The sequence below is a fragment of the Schistocerca cancellata genome, chromosome 1 (genome assembly GCF_023864275.1).
Source record: "Schistocerca cancellata isolate TAMUIC-IGC-003103 chromosome 1, iqSchCanc2.1, whole genome shotgun sequence".
Taxonomy (NCBI): Eukaryota; Metazoa; Arthropoda; class Insecta; order Orthoptera; family Acrididae; genus Schistocerca; species Schistocerca cancellata.
The window spans coordinates 301938864-301952684 of NC_064626.1; the positions used below are offsets into that span (position 1 = coordinate 301938864).

Here is a 13821-nt window from a genome sequence, read left to right on the forward strand (position 1 = left end):
GTGTGAAGATAGAGAACACAACAAAATGGCCGATTTGGCCGTTCAATGATAAAAGAGCGTCATAGTCAGGAAAATTATTTATTGTATTAATATTATTTACTGTTTTTATATATGTATGTTACTGTTAAATATTAATATTAGTATGAATAATTTTCCCAATTTTTCGAAATTTCATATTAGGGTCAAAGTCGGTAAAAAAGAGAATTTACCAACTGAAACCATGGCTTCGCCATCAGATTCCGAAAAGGAAGCGTTAAATCTAAATGAATAACTCATAGATTTCACTGCAAATGAGTTAGAAAATCAAACCCCTGACTTGAACATGTCCACCGCGAATTCGGAGATCACACAAAATAACGAAAATGGTCGTCACCACTGTAATTAGTGAAACTGCAGCGGGTACGGATCAATTTAATGGGATGACGGAACACAGTATTGCACTTGACCCGCTTACTGCTTACCTGAAAAAGTTTTAATTATGCAATCACGAACGCGATCAGAGAGTGAAAGAATTAAAAAATTAAATAAAAACCGAATTAGTCAACATCAGGTCCGAGCTAATGAATATGAAGCAAGCTTGTGCACCAATTTTGGAGCAAGTCAATAAACTGGACAGTGATGTTGAAAAATTAAAAATTTCGCATTCCGCAATAAAATGGGGTGTGGAAGAATTAGCATCTGACGTTACAAATCTCAAAATAAATAATCAAAAGATCTTAGACGAACAGCCAGAATCTCAGAAAAGGCAAATAAATACTGGAATATCCAAATGGTTCAAATGGCTCTGAGCACTATGGGACTTAACATCTGAGATCATCAGTCCCCTAGAACTTAGAACTACTTAAACCTAAATAACCTAAGGACATCACACACATCCATGCCCGAGGCAGGATTCGAACCTGCGACCGTAGCTTCGAATATCCAATTGGATAACAACTAAAGAGACGGAACTTGATACAAAGATTAATGTTGCCGTCGACAACGCCGTGCACAATCCGTGAGACGCATAAAAAGAATCAAACGAAGAAATGCCTATGTGGACACGGGAAATAAACGCTCGCGTCCGTAATTTGGAGAAAGCCGTTTCGACGGACAGCAGAACGGAAATGAATTTTCCTATGCAACCACCGAACGACGAAAATGCACGAAAAACGACTTTCGGGAATTAAAAATTAATCCTAGCACCCGAGTTGTCGCCAGCAAAATGTAATCACGAAGACGAACGTATAATGAGTTCAGCGAAGATTGAGCAAAGTCTGCTCTAGCATCGCCATTTTCAAACACTTTCCGAGGACAAGAAGTCCATTCATCCAACTGCATTTATACGCGCTTTAAAAAATATTTTACCCAGATATTGGTCAGAATATCAAAATATTCAGTTCGTGATGTCACACATCACCGGTGACGCAGCCCTATGGGCTAGCGAAACCGCTGACTCATGACAATACGCTTGCTGAATTCGAGAAAGCTTTCCTTGCAAAATATTGGTCTGCAGGAATCCAAGAACGTTTGCGCAAAGAAGTTTATACCCCTGAACTATATAATCCGAAAACGGGGAGCCTGCGCAAATATTTTGAACGATACATTGCGAAAACGAGATATTGGTCTGAGCCTATCTCGCCCAAAGAAGTACTAAGAATATTAAAGACAAAATTACAGATCCATCTCAGGGAAAAATTAATAAATGTACCAGACGAAGATTTGGAGCATTTCCTTTCGGTGATCGACTCCTCAGATCTAATTCAAAAAGACGCAAAGTCCTACCAAGCTTTCACCAATAACTGCAACGGCTGTCACAGTACTGATAATCCAAACAGTAATGAACAGAGTAAACGTAACCAACATAGAAAAGGTCAATACGACAAAGTGAATGTGCCTGGTTACAGTAATAATCTGAACCATGGTTCGAAAGACGCGAATTCTGGTTACATAGCCAATAAACGGAATTGTGGCAAGGGTAAGTCGGGAAACGGTCATAAGCGCAAATTCGGAGATGGAAATAATTACCATGACGCTTACCACGATAAAAGCCGAATGGCAATCAATGGGATAATAACAACAGTCCTCCGAATCAGCCAAACACAAATAATCGGAACAAGACCCAATATACGAATAGTAATAACGGCAATCAATGGTCAAACCAGCAACCAATTCTATGGTTCGGTAACCAGATGTCAAATATAATGCAAGCGGTACTCGTTATTCCAAACGCGAACGGTCAAAGTCACGTTGACAATAAACGTCCTACTACATCTACATCTACATTTATACTCCGCAAGCCACCCAACGGTGTGTGGCGGAGGGCACTTTACGTGCCACTGTCATTACCTCCCTTTCCTGTTCCACTCGCGCATGGTTCCCGGGAAGAACGACTGCCGGAAAGCCTCCGTGCGCGCTCGAATCTCTCTAATTGTACATTCGTGATCTCCTCGGGAGGTATAAGTAGGGGGAAGCAATATATTCGATACCTCATCCAGAAACGCACCCTCTCGAAATCTGGACAGCAAGCTACACCGCGATGCAGAGGGCCTTTCATGCAGAGTCTGCCACTTGAGTTTGCTAAACATCTCCGTAACGCTATCACGCTTATCACATATCCCTGAGACGAAACGCGCCGCTCTTCTTTGGATCTTCTCTATCTCCTCCGTCAACCCGATCTGGTACGGATCCCACACTGATGAGCAATACTAAAGTATAGGCCGAACGAGAGTTTTGTAAGCCACCTCCTTTGTTGATGGATTACATTTTCTAAGGACTGTCCCAATGAATCTCAACCTGGTACCCGTCTTACTAACAATTAATTTTATATGATCATTCCACTTCAAATCATTCCGTAAGCATACTCCCAGATATTTTACAGAAGTAACTGCTACCAGTGTTTGTCGCGCTATCATATTATCATACATTAAGGATCCTTCTTTCTATGTATTCGCAATACATTACATTTGTCTATGTTAAGCGTCAGTTGCCACTCCCTGTACCAAGTGCCTATCCGCTGCAGATCTTCCTGCATTTCGCTACAATTTTCTAATGCTGCAGCTTCTCTGTATACTACAGCATCAGCCGCGAAAAGCCGCATGGAACATCCGACACTATCTACTAGGTCATTTGTATATATTATGAAAAGCAATGGTCTCATAACACTCCCCTGTGGCACGCCAGAGGTGAATTTAACGTGTGTAGACGTCTCTCCATTGAGAACAACATGCTGTGTTCTGTTTGCTAAAAACTCTTCAATCCAGCCACACAGCTGGTCTGATATTCCGTAGGCTCTTACTTTATCAGGCGACAGTGCGGAACTGTATCGAACGCCTTCCGGAAGTCAAGGAAAATGGCGTCTACCTGGGAGCCTGTATCTAATATTTTCTGGGTCTCATGAACAAATAAAGCGAGTTGGGTCTCACACGATCGCTGTTTCCGGAATCTATGTTGATTCCCACAGAGTAGATTCTGGGTTTCCAGAAACGACATGATACGCGAGCAGAAAACATGTTCTAAAATTCTACAACAGATCGACGTCAGAGATGTAGGTCTATAGTTTTGCGAATCTGCTCGACGACCCTTCTTGAAGACTGGGACTACCTGTGCTCTTTTCTCATCATTTGGAACCTTTCGTTCCTCTAGAGATTTGCGGTACACGGCTGTTAGAAGGGGGGCAAGTTCTTTCGCGTACTCTGTGTGGAATCGAATTGGTATCCCGTCAGGTCCAGTGAACTTTCCTCTGTTGAGTGATTCCAGTTGCTTTTCTATTCCTTGGACACTTATTTCGATGTCAGCCATTTTTTCGTTTGTGGGAGGATTTAGAGAAGGAACTGCAGCGCGGTCTTCGTCTGTGAAACAGCTTTGGAAAAAGTTGTTTAGTATTTCAGCTTTACGCCTGTCATCCTCTATTTCAATGCCATCATCATCCCGGAGTGTCTGGATATGCTGTTTCGAGCCACTTACTGATTCAGCGTAAGACCAGAACTTCCTAGGATTTTCTGTCAAGTCGGTACATAGAATTTTACTTTCGAATTCACTGAACGCTTCACGCTTAGCCCTGCTTACGTAAATTTGACATCGTTTAGCTCCTGTTTGTCTGAGAGGTTTTGGCTGCGTTTAAACTTGCAGTGAAGCTCTCTTTGCTTTCGCAGTAGTTTCCTAACTTTGTTGTTGAACCATTAAAGCACGAGCCGGCCAGTGTGGCCGAGCGGTTCTAGGAGCTTCAGTCTGGAACCGCGAGAGCGCTACGGTCGCAGGTTCGAATCCTGCCTCGGGCATGGATGTGTGTGATGTCCTTAGGTTAGTTAGGTTTAAGTAGTTCTAAGTTCTAGGGGACTGATGACCTCAGATGTTAAGTCCCATAGTGCTCAGAGACATTTGAAGCCAAAAGCAGCAACAGTGAAACTAGAGCCGACCGTTCGGATCGGCCTCCCGAGCACGGTCGGATCTATAAGCGGAGGCAACCAACCCCACAATCAACCTGAAAGCACTACGTTAGAACGACCGTGCCGACATCAGGGACGAATTATTAGAAGAAGCTAATGTCTGTAAACATGACGATGAACACATGGTGCAAGCTGCAATTATGGTCACTATTAACGGTGTTAGTGTGGAAGCAATCACTGATACTGGTGCCACTACAAGTGTCATAAATCAGAACCTGTTTCCACCAAATTAACCGCATAAAGAGATTGCCTATACCGCCGAGCAAAATTGCCGAGTTTCTGGCGCATTAGGCGCTGCCACACAGAGAGTTACGCAACAAGTGCAGGCCGATCTCTAGGTAGAAGAAGAGCAACAAAGGCAAAAGAATTGCACTACGGTTAATTAGGACTCCAAAAGCACATAACAGATACTGTCGTAATGTTATTGCTAAATGGTAGGCCCAAGAATACTCCACATTTGTAAGGATTTCGAGACGTCATGAACGGGAGAGCGAGAACTGTACCTAGCAGTCCCCGCCGTCCGCCGTTCCATTGCGACGAAATTTTTTCGTCATCTCAACCAACGCTTCAATCAAGTCATTCGTCATTCCACCACGTGAAAATTTAATTGTCTTCCATTTTGTTCAAATGGACTGAAATTGTATTCCTGTTAGGAATTGTTTAATTGTGCCATTATTATCGCCAATTTCGATTACTGATATGACTTTACTTTTTTCTTTTGCTCCAGAGTCGGGCTAAGATTATTGTAATTTCTACGTATTTCGCCGGAATACGGCAAAAAACTCTTTTGTTATGTTCAAAACTGTGAGATTAATGCACGAGATATCAGATGTCTGTATAAAAAGCTTCTTTCGTTTAATAATAATTGTTTAATTTGGCATTTCTGTTTTCATTTCATAGTGACAATCATCAATCACCAATTTATAAATGTTACAGATTTTGTTTTACAACATTTTTTCTTACGTTCCCCAACGCGATACCCACGAAATTGCATTAAACTATTCTGAATTTTCTCGTGAGGTGAGGAGACAGTTAGTAATTTCCCTGAGATTATAGAAACCAAAAAAAAAAAAAGGTTCAAATGGCTCTGAGTACTATGGGACTTAACATCTGAGGTCATCAGTCCCCTAGAACTTTGAACTACTTAAATCTAACTAACCTAAGGACATCACACACATCCATGCCCGAGGGAGGATTCGAACCTGCGACCGTAGCGGTCGCGCGGTTCTAGACTGTAGCGCCTAGAACCGCTCGGCCACTCTGGCCGGCAGAAACCCAAATTAAACGATTTTCTGCACGCCACGAGTCTGCCGACATTCACTTCAAACAATAAAAAAGGTAAAAAAGGGAACAGTATTAACTAAGGGGTGAAGTGATTTTTTTTTTACGTAGTTGATAGTATCGAGTGCATTTTCGGACTAAAAATAATTTTCATTATAGGAACTACGAAAGTGATGTGTGTGAAATATTTAGGTTCATTTTGCTTCTCATTTCGTAGATTTCCTTTTAACTGATTATTTATTTAATTATTATCAATTATTATTATTATCTTTACATTCTCAGACGTTATGACTGGTTACAAATGGAAAGTGACACGGACATTGATCAAGCGTGACCTCCTTTTAACTGTACGGTATGTGTTACATTGCATTTAGGTACTTTCGGGTAATTGAACATGTATCAAAAATGGTTCAAATGGCTCTGAGCACTAAGCGACTTAACTTCTGAGGTCATCAGTCGCCTAGAACTTAGAACTAATTAAACCTAACTAAGCTAAGGACATCACACACATCCATACCCGAGGCAGGATTCGAACCTGCGACCGTAGCGGTCGCTCGGCTCCAGACTGTAGCGCCTAGAACCGCACGGCCACTGCGGCCGGCCGAACATGTATCAATAATTACAGATTTCTGTAGTTGTATATATACGTTTGGACGTAGCTGTATTGCGTTGATGTACTGGTGGATATTGCGTGGTATGACTCCTGTAGTTGAAAGTATAATTGGCATAATGTCAACTTCATCCTGATGCTACATGTCCTTGACTTCCTCAGCCAGTTGGATGTATTTTTCAATTTTTTCTCCTGTTTTCTTATTATCATTTTTATTATGTAAGCTCTTCGCAAATTCCAACATACGGTTGTGTTCACACACCGTTTATCCAAAAAGTTCCGAGATTGATTTTATTCCTGTCGTACAGTCGACGTCTACGCAGTAACTACGGCGGCAACTTGAACTACGAGAGCTGTTTGGAAAGTAACAGCCGATCGGGCGCGAAATGAAAACCACAATGAAAATCTGATGAAGCTTTGCCCACATACGTTGGGTTGGTTGGTTTGTGGGGGTTAAAGGGACCTGACTGCGATGGTCATCGGTCCGTCATACATTGGGCAAGTGGCTCTAGTATACCCGTTGATTGCACCACGACGCGCTTTGCTGTTCTGAGCGCACAGTAAGCACGTAAAGATGCTTAGATAAATAGTGTCTACCACCAAGTATGAGAAGCTGGTGAGATTTCGGCTGATGCCACGCGGCTCACACAACTGTCACGCGTTTCTTTCTTCATGACTACTCTCGGTCGCCTTTTCTGCAGGGGCTATGGAGACGCTTATGCAGCAGTTTCGATGGGAAGTGTCTGATCACCCACAATACAGTCCGTAATTGGCTACACCAGAGTTCATCTCTGGTAACATGAAACGATGAAGACAACATTTTGGCACAGACAACGAACTGTAGACGAACTGTAGACCAGCGTGGAGAATTGGCGGAAAGCCTTCTATAACGAGGTTATTGGTAAGCTGGTTCAACGCAGCGACAAATACCTAAGTCATAGCGACGACTATGTAAAGAAGTAGCTGAAAGGTTTAGCTAGCCGTTGCAAATAAACGTTTGTGTTTCAAAATGGTCTCGATTTCGCGGCCGGTCGGACCTTACTTTCCCAACAGCCCTCTTAACAAAGCGAGCGATCATCGATCGGTCAGTTCTGAGCGGAAGTATTAAGTAGCTGACGTGCGGTCGTAGTTTGTCAACGTCGTTGGGTCAAAAATCGCAATAGAGTAACATCTCTATATCAAGTGATCAACACATTCTCCAAAACGTTTCGAAGGAGAGAAAAGTATGTGTAAAGTGTTCTGCACACCTTGACTCCCGAGCAAAAATAATGACTTGTGGACGCTTGCTGCGACATAATTGAAATGCAAAACGCGGAAAAATCATCATGGGTGTTGAGCCTTGGTATTATCAATGCGAATCTATCATAAAATGACAAAGCAGAAATTCTTATGAAGGGCTAATTCTTTGACGATATAAGCGACATTCAAGCCAATATGATGGGCGAGTTGAACAACGTCCCGAAGGACTTTTCTCACAGTTTCACATGGCTGTATGAACGTTCTATCTTTGTATTCAAATGAGAGACAATATGTAGGATACCTAAAGTATGCAAACCACAATCTCTTCTTTATTTTTTGTTAATCTAATCTCGAAACTTTTTGGACTGACGGAGGGTATGGAGTTTCTTCCCTGCTACTCAGCAGTTGTAATCTTGGCCACACAAGACTTCCTGTTACTTCCTGTTACCTATTACTTGATCGACTTTTCTCCCAATGTCCACAAACCGCTAAGCTGCTGTTTAAGCGCATTCATACTAGGATTAGCTGTACCTTAACACACGAAGAGATGCCCTCCTCAATAACCCATCTTTTGCGGTTGCTTCTTTAAGACAGTGAGTCGTTTGTCTTTTTTTGTGTCGGCGAATGACGTCGCTAAAGGTAGATATGAGCATGAGGCCATCTTTGAATCATTCTTTTCATGATAATACACAACTAACTCTCGGTAGGTGATAATAGTGTTGGACCACTTTCCGTATATTTTACGTCTGGCACTGCCGTAGCGATGGAAAAAATAACGATTACATTATAAGAAATTATGTGAGGGATATTTTTACTAGGAGTACGCTATGTTTATTCATGATATTTCATTTTTACCGTTTAATTCCAACCCGGTCCGGAGCAGCAACTAAGCTTTCAATGTCTGTATTTGAGCTTTTAGGCATCACATCTATTTCACTTTTTCACGTTGCAGAAAATGAACGAAACAGTTGTTGGACTTACGAGAAAGTTGTCTCAGGTGGGGAATGCAGTATCATTTTTTTTGTTTTTTTTTTTTGTTTTTATGGGACTCAACTGCTGAGGTCATTAGTCCCCTAGAACTTAGAACTAGTTAAACCTAACTAACCTAAGGACATCACAAACATCCATGCCCGAGGCAGGATTCGAACCTGCGACCGTAGCGGTCTTGCGGTTCCAGACTGCAGCGCCTTTAACCGCACGGCCACTTCGGCCGGCGCAGTATCATTAACAGTTACCTTCTTTTGTCCACAAGTATCAGTCTTCCGCAATCGTACTTTCACTTTGTACGATATAAAGTATTACACGACCCAAATGACAAAAGGTTATAAACAAATAGCTTTTTTTTACGTACAAACACAGGTGCAATACAACTACTCAGAAATGGTTCAAATGGCTCTGAGCACTATGGGACTTAACATCTATGGTCATCAGTCCCCTAGGACTTAGAACTACTTAAACCTATCTAACCTAAGGACAGCACACAACACCCAGTCATCACGAGGCAGAGAAAATCCCTGACCCCGCCGGGAATCGAACCCGGGAACCCAGGCGTGGGAAGCGAGAACGCTACCGCACGACCACGAGCTGCGGACTATAACTACTCGGTGCGTACGTTACACACGATTTGGTTTGTTTATTAGCATATTAGGTAACTCAAGTCACTCGTTATAGACATTTGTGTAGTAGTTCTACGTGCAGGCAGTGTCTCTGCTATTTCACAAAGGAAAATACGCCCTCGTACTTGGATGTCGAAAACCTGCAATCTTAACTTGACGCCGTCTAAAGTACAAGAAAGGAACAACTATCTACAGTTGTAACTGAATTTTAAGAAAATAGTGGTTATATCTATCGAAACATTACGTTTTATACTTTTAATTCAGAAATTACAAAGCTTGGTTTGTCAGAATGGCCAAATATTAAATCTAGATAATGCATCGCGTCTTTGAATCTGACAAGTATCCATTACGTGCTTGACTGGTTGGAGGGCCTAGTAATGAGTAAACAACATGAGAAGAGTTTCTGGACACGGTCTCTAGTTCGGAAGTATTGTCGTGACAGGTATGCGGCGGAAGCTGTTAGGGCCCGAGGTCCAGCGTAACGCCAAAGTAAACAAGAGAATACGACTCGGCTCTGGGAATTCCAGGCGGGAATGCCGTGGCTGACTGTGGCCTTCGTGTTACGACGGACACGTGCGACTCCTATTGCGAAATCTCAAGGATGATGCGCTGCAGTGTTAAAGCTTTTCGGATTTCATATTTATAATACGGTATATATACATCAGGCTCAGTTTATGGTGTCAAGAGTATGAACAGAATGCGAACCAATACACATTTTAAGCATTTCCAATTGCCCGACAACGATATGCAGAATTTTACATTAACCTTAGGTTAGTAAACCCTCGTAAAATTTACGATTGCAGTTGATACCAATTCGCAACTCCCGACAGCCTAGGATTGTCAGTACAGAATGTAAATCAGGACATTTTGTACTTAGTTTTTATGTGACATACCATTGGGAACCTTGTAATTAGTGCATAAACTGTAAGTTATGACTTCCTTAAAAATGGAATAATAAAATTTACGGTGGTTTAATAGCAATGTAACATTTTCTCCCATTTATTGTTCTAAGGTTAAATATATGTCGTTAAAGAATAAATAAAATTTGCTTTCCTATTTCGTATACTATCTGAACGTAACTATATTAACTATATTAAACGACTATTCCAAATGTGCCAACGGAAAAACATTACAATTCTGTGTCTTTAGAATTGCTCATAATAGACATTAACATTACGACGACGACTTTACCGCGTCCCCTCTACATACCCTCGAATGCTAGAACCCCCATCTGCTGTCCGTGGGTGGTTATTCCATACTGATGTCAACACTGACGGTGGTCACAATAATGTGATTGGACCGTGTAGCCTGCCGGTGTGGCCGAGCGGTTCTAGACGCTTCAGTCTGGAACCGCGCAACCGCTACAGTCGCGGGTTCGGATCCTGCCTCGGGCATGGATGTGTGTGATGTCCTTAGGTCGGTTAGGTTTAAGTAGTTCTAAGTTCTAGAGGACAGATGACCTTAGATGTTAAGTCCCATAGTGAACCATTTTGGTGAAGCTGTGTGATTTTCAAAATAATAATTACATTTCACTAAGAACAAATGTGAGAAGGCTACGGGGTTCTATGGCCATGTAAGGTGTGGTAGACAATCATATCAGGGGAGTTCAGGTGTAATGAGCTACAGTTTAGGGTAAAGGAGGGAAATTTGGTATGTGTAACAAGTTACGAAGTCGAGGCTTGAGAAAGAGAAAGTAGGAAGGGAAAAGGAAGACGGGATCCCTGAGGGTGGGAAAGAAAGATGATGATTGGGTTCGTAGGAGGAATATACACTGAAGTGACAAAAGCCACGGGATTCCTCTTAACATCACGTCGGCCCTAATCTCTTGTCGGACCTCCTCCTGTCCGACGTCGTGCAGCAATTCGTCGTGTATAGACTCAACAAGTGGTTTGAGTATCCTGCAGAAATATTGAACCATACCGCCTCTATACCCGTCTGAAATTGCGAAAGTGTTGCCGGTGCAGGATTTGCATCTAGATGACCTCTGTGTTACGTACCACGGATGTTCGATGGGATTCATGTCAGGCGACCTGAGCGGCCAGATCATTCACTCGAATTGTCCAGCGTGTTCTTGAAACCAATCGATTGTGGCTGGTGATATGATATCGTTGCTTGCGAACATGAAGTCTATGAATGGCTGCAGTAGCCGAACATAACCATCTCCAGTCAGGCACTGATTCAGTCGGACCAGACGACCGCCGCGCGGGATTAGCCGAGCGGACTTAGGCGCTGCAGTCATGGTCTGTGCGGCTGGTCCCGGCGGAAGTTCGAGTCCTCCCTCGGGCATGGGTGTGTGTCTTTGTCGTTAGGATAATTTAGGTTAAGTAGTGTGTAAGCTTAGGGACTGATGACCTTAGCAGTTAAGTCCCATAAGATTTCACACACATATAATTTTTTATTTTATTTTATTTTTTTTCTTCTGACCAGACGACCCGCTGTACAAACCACTGTTTACAGCCCACATCATTATGGAGCCACCATCAACCTGCATGTTGCCTTGTTGATAACTTGTCTCCATGGCTTCGTGGGGTCCGCACCACACTTTAATTCTACCATCAGCTCTTACCAACTGAAATCGGGACTCATCTGACGCAGGGTCCAACCGATACGGTCACGAGCCCGAGAGGGGCGCCGCACTCGCTTCCGTCTTCTGCTGCCATAGCCCATAACGCCAAATTTCGTCGCACAGTCCTAACTGATACGTTCGTTGTACGTCCTTAATCGATTTCTGCAGTTATTTCACGCAGTGTTGCTTGTCTGTTAGCACTGACAAATAGACGCAAACGCCTCTGCTCTCGGTCGATAATTGGAGGCAGTCGCCCACTGCGTTCTCTGTCATCGGAGGTAATGCCTGAAATTTGGTATTCTCGGTACACTCTTGACACTGTTGATCTTGGAATACTGAAGTCCCCAACGATTTTCGAAGTGGACTGTCTCATGCATCTAGCTCCAACTACCATTCCGCATTCAAAGTCTGTTAATGCACGCCGTGCGGCCATAATCTCGTTGGAAACCTTTCCACATGAATCACGGGAGTACAAATGACGGCTTCGCCAAAGCTCTGCCCTTTTATATCATGTGTAGGCGATACTACCGCTTTCTGTATGTGTGAATAACGTGTGTGAATATCGCTATCCCATAACTTCATTGTGATTAGGGAGTCTGTTGATGTTTCATTGTGAAAGAGGTTATGTAATTTGTGGCGTCTAAAGGGTTTGCATGTACAGGCGGAGTGGCAAAGCAGGACTAGAGGTTAAGAGTAAACAACAGGATTGTTGGAGTTTAATTTCCAGGATTTCCAGGATACATAGATATGCTAGTATTCTATGTCGTCGGGTGGGGGAGAGGGGAGGGGAGAGAGTGGCTGAGAAGGGAATTTAGTGACTCTTATTTCACATATATGACTTTCAGATATTAATAGTTTTTTAAAAAAAATATTTTATTTCACGTAACATTTTAAATTTACAGTTCATTTATGGAGATGCACTGTCGGTAAATATAATGCAAACAAAATCGACAGGAAAAAAGTGAAATAGAAGAAAAGTAAAGATCTTCTCGCTGCAAGAGATTCAAATCAGCGGCGTGTCTTGTAGCTTAAATTCGGTAGTATGATAAACAACAGAAATTTAAAGGTTGTCGATTTAACTAAATACCTGAGACAATTACGAACACCTAACACTGGAACCATCAAGTAGTACATGTTGTGAGAAAGGCGAACGAAAGACTGCTCTTTATTGCGTGAACACTTATAAGGTGTATAAAAAAATCTACTATCGAGACTGCCAGCCGTAAGTTTGCCCCACCTCTTCTGCAATATTGCTACTCACTTTGCTGTTCTTACCAGATAAGAACGACGGAGGACATGGAAAAAGTTCAGAAAGGGCAACCCGTTTTCACTATCAGGAAATGGGGAAGGGAATGTCACGCTAAGATAATCGAGTTTGATCGGCAATCATTAAAAAAAACACATTTTTCGCTGTGGCGAATCTTTAAAATTTCCTGAAGTCACGAACGTTTGTCTTTCAAATGTATAAATATTTTTACCTCACACCTACATAGACTGCAGTAATCATAAAATAAGGCACGGGCACACTATGTACGCATATGCATGCAATTTCCATTAATCGTAACTGATATATCACCCCGATAGCAAGTACGACAGCTTTGCAGAATATTGGGAATTTCCAGGACGAGACGAACGCGAGCCCTTTGTTTTTACCCAACGATAGAAAAATGTATCGCTACATCGAACCATGCTTCTTCGTAAAGGAAAAATAATAATGATAAACGCTGTGGTACATCCGTGGAAAGATATAAGGAGCTGTGATGAAGTTACATTCATGTGCGTATTGCTGTGAAGTCGCACCGCGCTATACTTGGTTTGGGTGGTTGGTTAGTTGGTTGATTTGGGGAAGGGGACCAAACAGCGAGGTCATTGGTCCCATCGGATGAGGGAAGGCTGGGAAAAGAAATAGGCCGTGTCCTTTCAAGGAACCATGTCGGCATAGCCGGCCGGAGTGGCCGAGCGGTACTAGGCGTTATAGTCTGGAACCTCATGACCGCTACGGTCGCAGGTTCGAATCCTGCCTCGGGCATGGATGTGTGTGATGTCCTTTGGTTAGTTAGGTTTAAGTAGTTCTAAGTTCTA

General features: G+C 42.6%; 1 protein-coding gene across 3 annotated transcripts in view; it reads right to left on the reverse strand.

The window, feature by feature from the left end:
- LOC126172270 (diacylglycerol lipase-beta-like) overlaps positions 1 to 13821 on the reverse strand; it is an 828807-nt gene that overhangs the window by 446445 nt on the left and 368541 nt on the right. The gene's annotated exons all lie outside the window — the stretch shown is intronic.